At 33.1% G+C, this 15111-nt stretch overlaps 1 protein-coding gene across 2 annotated transcripts in view; it reads right to left on the bottom strand.

Moving 5' to 3' along the window:
- Positions 1-15111, bottom strand: part of LOC150104170 (gamma-aminobutyric acid receptor subunit beta-like) — a 224497-nt gene that overhangs the window by 13160 nt on the left and 196226 nt on the right. The gene's annotated exons all lie outside the window — the stretch shown is intronic.

Raw genomic sequence — 15111 nt, 5'->3', positions numbered from 1 at the left:
GTACGTTTAAAAGGCAGATGGAAGAGAGCGAAGCATGAGTCAAAGTAAGTTATGTAATAGCTGAAAAAATTGCTAAAAAATCAAAAGCCTTCTTGGACGGCGAGTTTGTGAAAGAGTGTCGTGTCTCATCGCTGCTAGGGATATTCTGTGCCCAAATAATAAGGAAGTGTTTAAAAAACCGAGTTTGTCTGGGGTAACTGTAGCACGACGTGTCGAAGAACTTGCCAATGACATTGAAGGAACTTTAAAAAAACGGTCCTCCGAATTTACGTCATATTCACTTGCTTTAGATGAGAGCACATATGTAAAGGATACAGCACAACTGGCTATCTTTGTTCGTGGTATTGATCAACAATTCAACGTGACAGAAGAACTGCTAGCTCTCGAACCTATGAAGGGAACGACAAAAGGCACTGATATTCTTGAAGCCGCCAAGAAAACGCTCCAGCATTTCGACCTCAGCTTAACCAACCTCGAATGGTGTAGAAACTGATGGTGCCCCTGCCATGGTGGGAAAGAACGAAGGGTTTGTTACGCTGCTACGGAAAGAACCGGAACTAGAAGGAAAAGATTTTATTTATTACCATTGTTTAATCCACGAGGAGAATTTGTGCGCGAAAACTATTGGATTTGAGAATGTCATGAAAGTTATTGTGACTGCCGTCAACATTATTAGGGCAAGAGGATTGAATCATCTTCAATTCCGAGAGTTTTTGACCCAAGAGTGCGAAGCGGATCACGGCGATGTGGTTTATTATAGTGATGTGCGTTGGTTGAGCAGAGGGAAGGTTCTTAAAAGAGTCTTTGACTTAAGGAGCGAAATACAGCCTGTTCATGCAAACTAAAGGGAATCCGATTGCGGAATTTAACGATTCGAAGTGGATGACAGACATCTCGATTCCTTTATGACTCCTTTTCGATTCCTTTATGAGACAGACTCCTTTATGACTGACATCTCGTTGCATATGAATGACCTAAATACGCGGCTACAATCCAAAGTCAACTGGTGCACACTCTGTTTGATCATCAAAGCTTTTGTGGCCAAGCTCAAACGTTGGGAGGCAAACTCGCAAAAAAAAAAGACTTAACTCATTTTCAGCTCGCTGAGTCCAACTGTTCGTCTCTTGATGAATACGCTACAAAATTAGCCGTTTTGCGAAATGAGTTCGAAGAGAGATTCAGTGATTTTCGTAACCAAGAGTCTTCTTTCGATTTATTTTCAATGCCATTCAGTGTCAATGCTGCCGAAATGCTAGGCTCAATACAAACGGAGCTGCTTGAACTCCAAAACAACTCTTCTTTGAGAGATAAATTATTGAATGTGCCCTTGCTTACATTTTACAAAGACTACATTTCGGAGGACGCATTCCCTAATCTCGCCGGCATGCTTTGTGCACTTTGTCAGGAAACACATACTTATGTGAGCAGTTCTTCTCCAGAAGGAAGCATATGAAGTTCAAGACAAAAACTCAGATTACGGACCAACATCTCGAGAATACTCTGCGCATAGCGATTTCCAACATTGATGCCAACATCGACAAGCTGGTCAAGGAAAAACATTGCCAAGTTGCCCATTGACATCGTAAAAAATGCATGTTTTCATCATTAAATTATCTTTTTTTCAAGTATTGATTGTATTTACTTATCATGAACCCGACTCCTACCTACGCTCTTAAAGCTGAGTTTATTTATTTTTATAGGATTTTATGTAAAATATCAAATGCACAGCGTTCCTTGTGAGTCTGGAAAGCATCATACAATTCTAAATACCGCAGTATAGCTTAGTGGCTCGCGGGATTCATTGAAATTTTTAATGAGGTCCACACTTTCTGAAAGGATGTAGACCTCTGGTCTAGACGTTAGAATTCACTGCAGATTGTTTAAATTATATCAAATTAGTTACAGCCTAAAGCATCTAAAACTATCTGCTCGTTTTAATGTAATATATATATATATATAATTTACGTATAATTACTATAAACATAGTTCTTTAAAAATATGACTAATGAGAAGATTTTTTAATAATCATAAAAATCTTTCAACACCTTTTAGAAATTGAAACTTAATGACTACATATAAATGAAATTTTGTAAAATAAGTGTACGTTCAAAGAACGTTAGTATCTTCTAACATAGTGATAATCTTCTCTTGCTCACGATGGTCATTCATGATTAAGTCTCCATCATTAGTGTTTATATTTAGTTATTGAAATTAGTTCCATGAAACGAAGATCAGTTTAACAGTGTTAATAGAAAGACTACATCAACATTTTCCGGTAATAGACGGTAGATTAGAGGTAACATTAGCAAGTGGTAGTGTCATTCTCCAAATATAATGGGTGTAAATATATTCGAAGGTCTGGAAAATTACCGAGGGGCAGATGGAACTTGCGACTTACGTATCCAAGATATCCCTATTTGCATCTTTGTTTATTCAACTGGGAAAGTTATTGGACTGTGCATTTAACAGAAGGTTTAACTTATCTAATTGCAATAATTCTCTGTGCCTAAATTTGTTCGTATGAAAGTGATTTATATTGGGAGAGATTATTGAAAGGGAATACTTTAAGTTACATTCACTTCAAGCGGAACCTGAAGACGATTCAACTGAATTAAAAGCTCGTTGTTTGTACGAACTAAATATCATTTAGTTCGTATAAACGACGAGAGCATTCATCACTAAATATTACTATATTAATTTGAATTTTTACTCATGAATATGAATGATTATGAAATAACTTGTTCTGTACATTTACATGAAATTCTTTAACGGTTGTTAGGAAGTTGCAGTAGGAAAGAACAAGCCATGTTCATTGATATAGAAAAAACAAAAACCGTTCAGTAATTATAAATGAAATAAAATACGTTATTAAATAAATGAAGCATTTTATTCTCCATCCAGAGAAGCCGGTCTCCATCCTTAGACGCGACCGAAACTAAGACCATATCTATCTGCGCTAATGCAAAGGCTATCTGATTATTTTCATATTTATGCAAAATAGATCATTAGTGAATAAACAGGAAATATTGACTAGCATGTTTTACGTGAGAAAATTCATTTGAGGCAGCATCAAACTAGCCAAACACAGAACAGAAATATTGATTATTTTGCAGTAGGATGTGATCCGGATTTAATTGAAATTTCTGAACTAAGTAGCTATCATATTTTTCATAGAGTAGAGCTTAGTTAATTCGTTCGAAGCTTGCCTGCTTTAATCACAATATTTGCGGAAATTTTCAAAACTCAAGAACTTTGTCAAGAACAGTAAACTGCCTTACGTGCAAGTTTATGTTGTTATTCGTAGTTGGTTGCGTGTTCATTTGTAATGTTATTGTGAAAGCTTTATCACAAACTAGATTAAGAAACCAGATCTGGTTTCTAATTTAAACTTTCTTATATGGACAGTTATCATGCAGAGAGTATCAAGATACATTTTAGAGAGATAGGAATGGGGAAAAAATAGAAGGATTTTAAAAAAAATGTTCTAGGAAAGAGTTTCCATGAAAAAATGAGAAGGAAAAAAAAAGAAAAGGAAAACAGCCGCTCTTTCTCTTGACAAAAGATTCTATTTCCTCCCCTCACTACCTCGATTTCTAGTCATTGCACCCCCCCCCTTCTTATCCGTTCCTTATTTATTTAGACTGAAGGTCTTACTATTTTTCTCATCTGTTTCCTTATGCAGATGTTATAAGTTTAAAATCCATTTCACATCTTAATCCACTTTGTAATGAAGCCTCCAGCAACAAAGTGTCTAAAAAAAGAAACAAATCAGCTACAAGAAATATCCTGAAGCCTATTAGCATTATACTTTAATTTTTGTAGTAAAGATTTGTACTTTTTTAGATAACCAATTACCAAGTAAATTATCCAAATTTCTTATGGAATGTCTACAATTTCATAATCCGAGATCTCAGATAATTGTTATTCCGTTTGTAATTAAAAATAATATTATGTGTTACAGTTCTGATAGTGAGTTTTGATAAGTTAGGTAACTCTTCAGTATAAAGTGTCCAAATTTTCCAATTTACAACTAGAAAATTGGAATTACATAATGCGGTATAATTTAGGGACTAAACATTGTTCAGTTTCGACCAAAAAAAGACCATTTGCTAAAAGAATTTCATATTTCATTACACTGCAGACCAGACAATGCTCTGCAATATGCACAAAGAGTTAGTAAGCAATGAACAATGAAAACAGTTTCCAGATTTGCAACAATACACACCATAGGTGAGTGCCCAGTGGGATTATATAATGATTTCTGCCCTCATGTTAGTTATAAGCTAGACTCTGGGAGAAAAAATCGTTCATTTCCTCTTTTTTGTGTTCAAGTCTTTAAATTGGAGAAAGTGTCTGATTCAAACTCCTGTCACATTCTGACTAGTCACATATTTTGTTTCACGTACTGCACTGCACCAGATCTTATGAAAAAATATCTCTAAGGTAAGTTTCTGAAGTATATAGCTATGCTAATTATGCACCCTATCCGATAGTTTGCTTATGGCGTTTATAACTTCGTCACATAGAATTGCTAAGGTTTCTGTTCTCGTCTCTGATGAAAACCAGCTGTTCGAAATAGTCAGTCAAGCGAAATCTAATACAAACACTAATAAAAGGCGAATATAGAGCTCCTGGGAAGAGTTCGTGTCTTTCAAGTAGAGCCTCTCAAGGCAACTCCGATGCTGATGGTTATATTCTCATCAGCTTTCTGGCTAATTTAGAAACTTTTTTTGTTTCTTTTTCTATTTGAATAAAAATATATGGACAGATCTATAATATCCTCCATTTTTTAATATATGAGTAAATGCTTCATCAGCTTCCATGTATTAGTCTTAGTATGAGCCCTCCGGATTTCGATTTGTTCTCGGAGCTAAAAGAATCACTCAAAGGGAAACTTTTCAGTGTCATGAACGGGATTTCTGCTGAAATAACCCGACTTATCAAATACATCTGAAAAAAAAAAAAAAAAAGAAATACAAGACAACACAAGACAGCTAAATGTTTAGCTGTGATAAGGCCAGTACTTATGTACTTATATATAAGACGTTCAATTGGTTAGACTTAAAAAAAATGTCTAAATTTTAACCAATAAACAATAAAGTCATCTAATAATGCATATTTATTTAAAATATAGTAAAAAACTAGAATTCGTGCATACACTAGAGAGATTATTATTCTAGAACAGATTCAGGAGTTTACAGATTACATTACATGAAACGAACTTCACATTATGAATTGAAATATAATTTCAAAATGCATTGATAAACGGCATGTTCATAAAACCCTTCCTCGTCATTTAAGAACAATCTTATATATATACATACATTATCTAAAGTCAGATTTCTGGTTGTTCAAATGAATATTTGCGATATTTGGCAGAATATCTGATTACAGATATTAGATATTTAGAATACACGCTGAAAGTTGTAGATAACCAAAAGGTTTAGGAATTCTGGCATTGCAATTCTATTTGTATTAAGAATAAAGTTTTCCAAGAACTCTTAAATTGAACTCAGATATTTTCTTTTAACAATGTGCAATTTTCTAAAGTGTTTTATTATTATTTACAATTTCTGCATATTGCATACGATGCACATAATATCTTTCTATTGCATTCCATCTTATCATTGCCGATTCTCTGGCTTCTTTCTTATTCAGAAAATTTATCTCTCCAAATGCATTACAAGAAAAGTTAAGATGCTTTAGTTTCTCCTTTAAAAAATTCAGTTTTAGAAACAACTTCGCGTCCGCTAGAGACATCATCTTTCTTGCTGTTTATAGCAGCGATATATTTTGTTGCAGAATTCCAAAAATGTCGAAGCACCATGACGTAAACATTAATAAAATGTATCCGTTTCCTTCGGTAAGCAACATTCCTACACTTTCTTCCAGGGATTACAGTTAAGAATGCAATTAATCATAATCGACGCAGCCGTCTGTGGATAAATGTTGTTTTCTACAGCATTCTCAAAGTTATATTTATTTATTTATTTTCTCTTCTACTTGATTTATCATTCGCTATGGTTATATCCAAAATAAATTACAAGCAGGTGATATCCAATGTCAAATATTATGAACCAGTTCCTATTAAAACAAGAAATACAAAAGCAATGAAATTATTGAGGTCTGTCCGGAATAGTCATCCCCAATTCATGAAGAACTGATGGAGAAAAGGAAACAAAACCAGTGCATAAAACATTATTGCCGAATAGTTATCCTTGAATTACTGTTTGTCCATGAAGTACGTGACGTATTTCATATGTAAGAAGGAAGGTTTACTTCGTACTCGTATATTGTTCTGTAGTTGAATATGAGAAGAGATAAGCTGTTGGAACCTAACCCTAATTCTCTCTCTCTCTCTCTCTCTCTCTACCCCTAACGATTAAAATATATTCCGTGTAATAACCGTTTCTTTAAAAGTCATTTATCCTTTGAATTAAATTACTTTTCAGTTTAATCTTAAATAAACATGGACAAAATAACATGGAAAATAGCTTTAAAAAACATGGACAATTCGAGATGCCCAAAAAGATGTTTAGGTACTACCCGGTTGGAATAAGGCCGGAACTGGCCAGTTGGCCTAAATTCCTGAAAGGAAGATGAAAATCTTATATAAAGATTATGAGAATTTATAAGCTATGTTTGGAACTCAAAATTAACAACTCCAACACAAGATATTATAAATTTGCAGTTGATATATAATTTTTTTCTTTCTTTTTTATATCATTCAGCAAAAGCAACATCAACATGATGGAAAATAATATTTGTTATGCTAAAGCCTATCTAAGAAATCATTGCTTTTTTTTAGATAAACACAGAACAACGTTTCCAACTTTTAATAGTAAGGTATCAGTTCAAGAATGATGACTACCTGCAGTAATGTATTGGGTACACAAGAATTTTGTGGTAGACAGAATGTAGAATATGACTGAAAATATCTGGAACTTCGAACAGACCAAGGAACAACCAAACAATAAAGTGTATTAGTCACGTTAGAAATTGTCAGGTAAACGTGCCAAACAATCAGGAATTGCGATGGAGTGCATCAAAACTAAAGCCACGATGCATTACACTACTCCAGTAGGGATATAACAGTACACAACCATTGAAGGTATCACGTCTATTCAGCAAAACACTTTTTTTGTTGTTATTTCTAGTTCTTGTGGCCATTTTGTTTTAAGGCTTTTAAGACCACCTGTTGGTTCATATGCCTTACTATGTGAAGAAAATATCTAGTTTTAGTGCAGGGTGTTGATGTCAAGTGACATGCAGGTATTCCAATTCACATACCTGCATGCCATTTCACTTTTGTGAATCCCATCCACAAAAAAGCTTTTAGCTAAAGTGAATTAGCATCATGGATGGGCTAAGAATTAAATAATCTTGCTATAGATACCTTACTTGGAACTTTACACGCCACTTGAGGGCTCCAATGAGCAGAGTGTTTGTCTCACAAACCCACGGTCTGCTTGTTGGAGCGGATACGCTAACCACGAGGACAACCAGGCTCGCATATGATTGGAATACCCAACTTAATGATAACAACAATATATGGAGTTGCTTGTGATTACATTATAACGAGAATGCTAGGGAGGACTGAAGCTTTTTAATTTTATTTTGTCTTAATTTTATATTATAAATGAAAAGAAAATATAGAGTGGATAGTTTTAAATAAAAATAGTCATACAGGGATTGGAAGCAATGTGACCAAATAACAAAGTCCTCTTTGTATTCTTCAAATAGCCTTTCAAAAGTTCTATGGATTTCATGTATAAATTAACAATGATGAGTAGAAGCAGAAGGACAGCTTATCTTTTCAGTTAGTTTAGTTTGTGCAACTAGTTAATGAACAAATATCTCTTGGGAAGATTTGGATAGGAGTGTTAATGAAGCATTCAAGGTATATTTGTAAACAGAAGATGAGACATTACAGCTAACTAAGCAAACACTCTCCTTTAACTGAGGGTTCTGTGTAGTTGTTTTTAAATGGAATAGAGAATATTATGTAAGGTAATGTCACGTTTTCACTATGTTTGATGATTTCGGACGACAGATATTTAGCTAGTAGGTAGGAGTATTAAATGAATCCGCACACGCTTGTGGATTTTATTCTAGGTAGTTTGTATAGTTCTGGAATGTATGGAAAGGCTAAATATTTTTTGTAAAAATCTAAAGATGCCACCGTATAGTGTCATCCCATATGTATATATTTTTATTATTATTCTATTTTTATTACTTTTTAAGAAATTATCTTAACCAAATTTCAGCCAAACAAAGATAGCAATGAGACAATTTTGCACTTCAAAGAGTACAGCGGTCAAAATGACATAAAATTACTCAATTTTCTTTGTCTTTGTTAAGCCATTTGAGTTTTGTGTCTTCACGGTGTGCATGCTAACTTATTTTTTTATTATTCTTTTAAAAATATTACCTCCACTTAGGTAAGATTCTAACACAACATATTATTAGATAAGCTGAGCAATTTTTATTATGAATTTAGTTTTTTTTATTTGCATTTTATTTATTTTTTTTAACGTTCTAGGCAACAAAGAGGTAACTTTTTTTATCAAACCACTTCTGGCCTCCAATAATTGGGATGGGGTGACACAGCGAGCGATGAAATTGACCTGCAACCTGAATACAAGCATCCATGTTCACGGTGGGATAAGAACCTTATTGGTGTTCAAATCCCACGTTTTCCTATTGGGTTCTAATTAGAACCACAAAAAGAGAGCGTGGAGAACCCAATATGACATCAAAATATAAATATTTAGTCGTCGTAATGAAATAAGTATTACAATTCTATTTTATGCGTAGTTATATTCAAGAAATGAATGCCACGGAAATCTTAATATGAAAATAAAGCACTATTTTAGATAAAGTTATATTCTCCATATAATTCACTTTAACATCCTAGATAATTATATATATATATATATATATATATATTTCATTTCATTTCATACACTTCCCTCTCTATTAAACCATTATACACTACTTATTTAATGTTATTTCTAAATATTTCTCTGCTTTCATTAAACACTATGTTTTCTTCAATATGCTTCTTTTTTTCTTTGTTAATTTATGCTTTTTCTCTGAAATATTTTGTTGATATAGTGTGGTAATACTTTCTTTCTGTAATAGTTCAACCTTAACTTTTTTTTCTTGGAGATTATTAATCTTAATATTTACTTTTTTATTTATTTCTTAACAAGCTAACATATATAGATTATACTTATTCATGGCTTAGGAAATCCTTCGAGCAGGAAATTTAGTAAAACCTACATTGATTTAAATAAATCAAGCTAACCATTCAGATTGATACAAATTAAGAAACTGATAAATATTTCATGCAACTGATTATTTCGTAACTAACCTAATTTCTTTTTTTGTAGAGGTCTGCTTTAATAGTTCATTCTTTTTTTTTTTTGTCAATTTTTCCCAATATTCCATTCCATTTTTTGTGATTTTCATTAATATTCGGTTTTTTTTTCTTTTTTTTTGCGATTTTCTCCCAATATTTCATTCCTTTTTTCCATCATTTATCATTAGAACACAAGAATTTACTTTCATTATTTTCATAGAACAGGTCTCAGGCAGAGTTTTCTTGTGAAACAGAAAAAAAAGGAAAAAAAATATCATCCCAGAAACTATTTAGGCTGTGAGAGAAGGAGATGGGGGATATACCAGTGTGTTCACACGTAGTAGACACGGGACCAAAATAGTTCGATAATCTGTGTGCTGAACGTTATACAGAAACACAATAGTGAACACGTAACCGATGCGGTGATCGTCTATTCCCACCTCCTTCCTTCCCCGAAGCAACTCTAAAGGAATATCTCCAGTGCGAAAGCAAACTGCATTATCGGTGCTCAGAAATCTCCGAAGCGAATGGAGAGGGAGAATGTTAAGCGAAACGATTTTACGGACGATACTCACAATGCAGAGACAGAATGAAAACCGAACCAATCTCCAACAAAAGCAAAACTTGAAAATAAGTCTAGAAATTCGGTAACGAGAGTGCGAAGAATATGTTACTTACAGAGATTCACACTGGACTAAACTGAAGAAGCCATCCAATCACAGCGAAAACCGATGCTGAAAAGTATGGAACTACACAATGAACTTAACATATTAAAAAATCAAATGGAATAGGCAACTTAGTCCAAAAATGGGAACAGCAGCTAGATCGAATACTAGATAGAAGAAGTACTCCTTCAGATCATATTCCTTTAGCCCGAATGCAACAAGTTACACACGAACTTCATTCCGTGCCTCGCATGCTGTTATTATTGTTTAGGAATGCTCCAAGGCAGCCAAGAGCATTGAGGGCGAGTGTAGTTTGTCTGTTAAACGCGTGATTTTTTCCAACTGCTGAATCTCTTATTTCAAAAACAAAGAACCTTTTTGGCTACGAAAATACAACTGCTGAAAACAATACAGAAACAACAACCAACAGTAGTAGAGCTTTTAGAAGAATCATTGGCTTTGTTAATATTTTATCAAAATACTTGGACGTTTTTAGAAACGGATTTTAAAGAACAATGATCTAGCATGTTAATTTAGATTTAACAGAACAGTGATTTGTAATGTTACTTCATTACTATAATACAAGCAGCTTTTGTAGAAAAAAGAGAGCTACAAAAATGAATAAAATAGTGTAATTTTTATTATTTATATAATACATAATTATTTGTAATATATATTTCAAAAATTGTTATTATTAATCATATTTAAATAAATTTTTAAATAATAATAAAAGGAGAGCAGATACACCATTAAATTATTTAAGTAAATAGTTATAAAAAGAGAAGCTGTCGAAATAATTATTATCTCAAGTGGTGTATGTATAGATTCAAGAGCATCGATTTGATTCACTTTTTGCGCTTTTAGACTCTTGAGATTCCTTGAAGTATACTTGATACTGTCGGTTAGTAATCGCTACAGTTTTAATGAAAATAGAACGCCCTCCACCATACATCCATTAAAAAAATCTACAAGGCAAACATAGTAGAAGGAAGAAAGGCAGCGGAAGGCTGCCTGTCAGACATTATTCGACATTTTTGCAAAAGCAAACATAATTGAATTGGCACTTCTCAGCGTATCAAGAGAAGTTAAGTTTTTTTATACGCAGATAAACACGAGCAGTAGATTTAGTCTTGCCTTTCTTTAGAACGATGCTTATACAAAAAAAAAAAAAAAAAAAAAAAAAATTGAAGGCTTTTGGAAATTCTTAGAAAATATGCTAATTATCTTAAAGTGAAAGTAGCGTACTCAGATTTAGTCTGCATTAAGCAGATAACTTTTTCCACACAATCAATAATGGGGAAGGGTTCTCTTTTTTGTTACAAAAATAAAGCTTGACTGTTTACCATTTACACATTTTTCTGTATACCATCCTCCAGGGTGTTTTATATATATAATCTCTAAAACTCACATTTTTACGAAAGAAGTGAAGGGAATTTAAACCATCGTCTTTTAAGCAATTCTCCTTCTTTCATTAAAACATTGAAAGCTTTTGTAGAAGAATAAAAAATGATGTCTCAGATTCCTAGGATTTCCACCTTACTGGTTTTGGTTAAATATTTCACCAGTTTTAATATGTATTGGTAAGTTATAAAACGCATATAAACGCTGGTTCCTAGTTTAATATTAGCCTATTTTTAGCATTTAATTTTATTTTTCTTATAAATAATTCTTTTACTTTTATTTTACTTAAAAATTTAAGTAAATTGTTGGTATTGAAGCATTTGATAATGTCGGGCATCCCTTTCTGTTTCACATCCTCAGGCAAATTGGTGTGGGTAAAAAGCTGCCATTCGTTATTAATAAGTTTATGCTAATTCAACTACCTGCCTCCTAGATAATTGGATTCTATCAGACCTGTTGAAATTTAAAAAGGAGTCAAGCAACTTTGTCCTCTTAGTCCATTGCTCTTTACAGAAAGGTTCTTGAATTTTTCTTGCCGACAAAACACGTGCTGTGCTAGGGATAACTGTTCCCTCAACTACGAAGAAAAATAAGGTATTAGCATATCCTGACGGAGTTGGTAAACAATTTATGGATAATGATTCGATATATATACATTTTATTATTTTTTTTTTTTTTGGTACTTTGAAAAAATTCATAAAAATCACTGTGTTAACTGCTAATGCTGGCAGGACAAAATTAAAAGTTTTTGGAAAGTAGGATCATTCTCCTCGGGCTGGCCTCTAAAAGACCTCTTACTATACTTCGAATTTCCTTCTCCACTTATCCAATATTACCAGTTCAGGAACTTATACACAAAACCATTGAAACCTTAGAAGACTGAAAACCTGGGAGAGCCATAGTCTTAAACTATAATCTTCACGACTCAACTATACGTAATAAATGTTACTGACATTAGCGAAGATGAAAAAAAGCAATTATATGGTTGTCCTGTTCAATTTTTTTTTTTTTTTTTGCTCTAACCACATCAAACAGTAAAAAAATAATTTCTTCAACTATAACAGAAGCATGGGGCTTTGGACTGCTATTGTTAAAATTCTGCTATTTAAGCAATACAGCTTCAAAAATCCATAAAATTATGCAGACCAATCACACATGTGCATACTTCTCAGTACTGCTGGGGTTTTCATCTCCCGCTATTTGGAGTAAATGATTCTAAAGGTCCAAAAAGCTGATATTGTTCCTGAGCATTATACCATTCTAGGCTTAACTCCAACATTCTAGCATTGATATTCTTTCCATGGCTGATGATGATGATGATGATGTTGATGTGATATCCAGCCCGTTTTCTAACCCCCTCCAGGAAGAAGGCCTCTCTCATTGCGGAGGGTTGAGTCTACTACCCCCATGGTGACCCAGTCCATCTTGGGGGAAGTGTTTATAATATATATATATATATATATATATATATATATATATTAATACTAGTAATATTATTTATTGGGTGTATTCGAATTTGATTGCTGTAATTCTATAAAGCGTAAGGTACACGTATTATCAAAGATCTCTTCCTCAGAAGTTCAAGGAAAGTAGAGCTTAAAGCACTTCTCTTCACAGTCACTTGTCATCATTTACTCTTACCCTTAATCAGGTGAGCAAATATTTTGGGCTTAGTACTCTGAATTGATGCGATTAACTTAGTCGGTGCTGTGCTCAATACGGACAGAAAGTATAAGGCGAAGAATTCATTAGAAAGCTGCACTCGACAAGTCCGGAATACATTCTGCATATAAGGAAATCGAATCCTGTCACGTAGGTTAACGCTGTCATCGTTAAATATATTATGAGGTGATGTTAATTATTGTTGGTGTTAGGCATTCTACATTCTAATTAAATTAATATGGAACTTAGAGACTAAACATGAATGCGATTCAGTTTGCGAATGTATGCTATATTTCACTTATATTATAGAACAGTGTGTTAAGTATGTGTGCGTTTGCAAAGAACCCAGTAGTGCTAACCTTTTTTTTTTTTTTTTCATCGTATCCAGAATAAGTCGGCCTCACGACACTTTAAATTCTTCCATTACCTGTGTTAAGATAGTTAAGAGTGTTAATATGGACTTCATAAATAAATGAATTTCGCATTATGTTTCAATTATTTTTAAAAGAAAATGCGATACCGTGTGTTGGTATTATAGATGGCAGTCTTAATGAGGCCTTTGCTAGGTAAACATTTTATTATTCTGTTAAACACAGAACTGCACCGGGAAACAGAACCGAAAAAATTAATAATAAGTTATCTGTCTTTCCTTTAAAATTTCTAGTAAAAAGTATTTTTTAGATCATTAATAACATGTAGTGATCGTTAAGTATAAGCCATTTATGGCACAATTTTAAAATCATTATATTATTTTTAGGTTTATTATTTTTGATCTTGAAGTCTATAAATGTATCTTAAATTATATAATAAAAATTAAAATAAATATTATTGGATATTATGGCTATCTAAATGGCTTAGAGTTGTTATAATTTTAAATGAGGCAAAACACACAACTAAATTAGTGCTTATAATACCAAATACACAAATTTGTCTCTCATAATGATTGTAATTTTAATATCTATGAATAATTGACATTTGTATTTTGTTGTTTTTGGATCATTTCAATGACGATAAAGATTTCAAAATATCTTAAGTTATAGCTAATCTTAATTGTCGGCTTAGTTTGTTAGAAGAGTGGTTAATATTCGCTCTGCAACTACAAGTTGTGAGCTCCAATTCACCAAAGCAACCAAGCCAATTGTTATGGATGTTTGGGAATGTCTTTAAGTGGGAGATGAATTTCATCATCAGGTTTGTGGCCACTGCCTTGATTAAGGCCTGATATTTCTTCAAAAATTCGGTTCAATTTCTAATTATGATTAATATGCATAGATCTCGTCTCCTGGGTTCTGTGGTGATTCAGATAAAGCGGAGAGAGAGAAAAAGAAAGAGAATGCAAAGGAGAGTGTTAAAAATGTCAGGACTGTGGAATACAGATTTTGAAAAAAAGAGTGAAAATTTGTGGAGAGAATACACTAGAAAACACAAGAAAGACGGTGCGATATGATTGAGACTGGCCTACATCTGAAAGGGTTATATAGGATACTAGTAGATGGAATTTTTTATTGTACGGAGGATGGGGAGGGACAAGAGAGCATCCTTGGAAATTGAGAATCAATGCCTTCAAGACACGGAGAGAGATTTTTCTCTCATAGAGGTGCATTATTGGAATTGATTGCTGTAGTGAGTGCAGTTTGGTGAATTAATTTACGAATAGGTATGATAGCTGGTGGGGGTAATATATAGACTCTGTCGATGAGTCCTTGACTCCGTGAAAGTTTCTCTTAATAATAATAATAATAATAATAATAATAATAATAATAATAATAATAATAAATGCACAACAGCCTAAAACTGCCTTTCGTGATCGGATTAAAATTTTAAAAAATCTGAAAAATTTGTAAATAAAAATTGATTTGTAATCATTTTAGATATATTTCATTCGCCTTGGTGTCACACTTCTCTTCAGTGTCCCTTTATCAAGCCACTGAATGCTATACTACCCAAATGAGCACCAGTACAAAGTACTTATTCTATTTATTCCATGTGTGATTATCCAGTAAAGCAATTTGAAAAGAG

The sequence above is a fragment of the Typopeltis vanoorti genome, chromosome 8, assembly GCF_054136105.1.
Source record: "Typopeltis vanoorti isolate ZY-2024b chromosome 8, IOZ_Tvanoo_1.0, whole genome shotgun sequence".
Lineage (NCBI taxonomy): Eukaryota > Metazoa > Arthropoda > Arachnida > Uropygi > Thelyphonidae > Typopeltis > Typopeltis vanoorti.
This window is presented reverse-complemented; position numbering and strand designations above follow the sequence as displayed.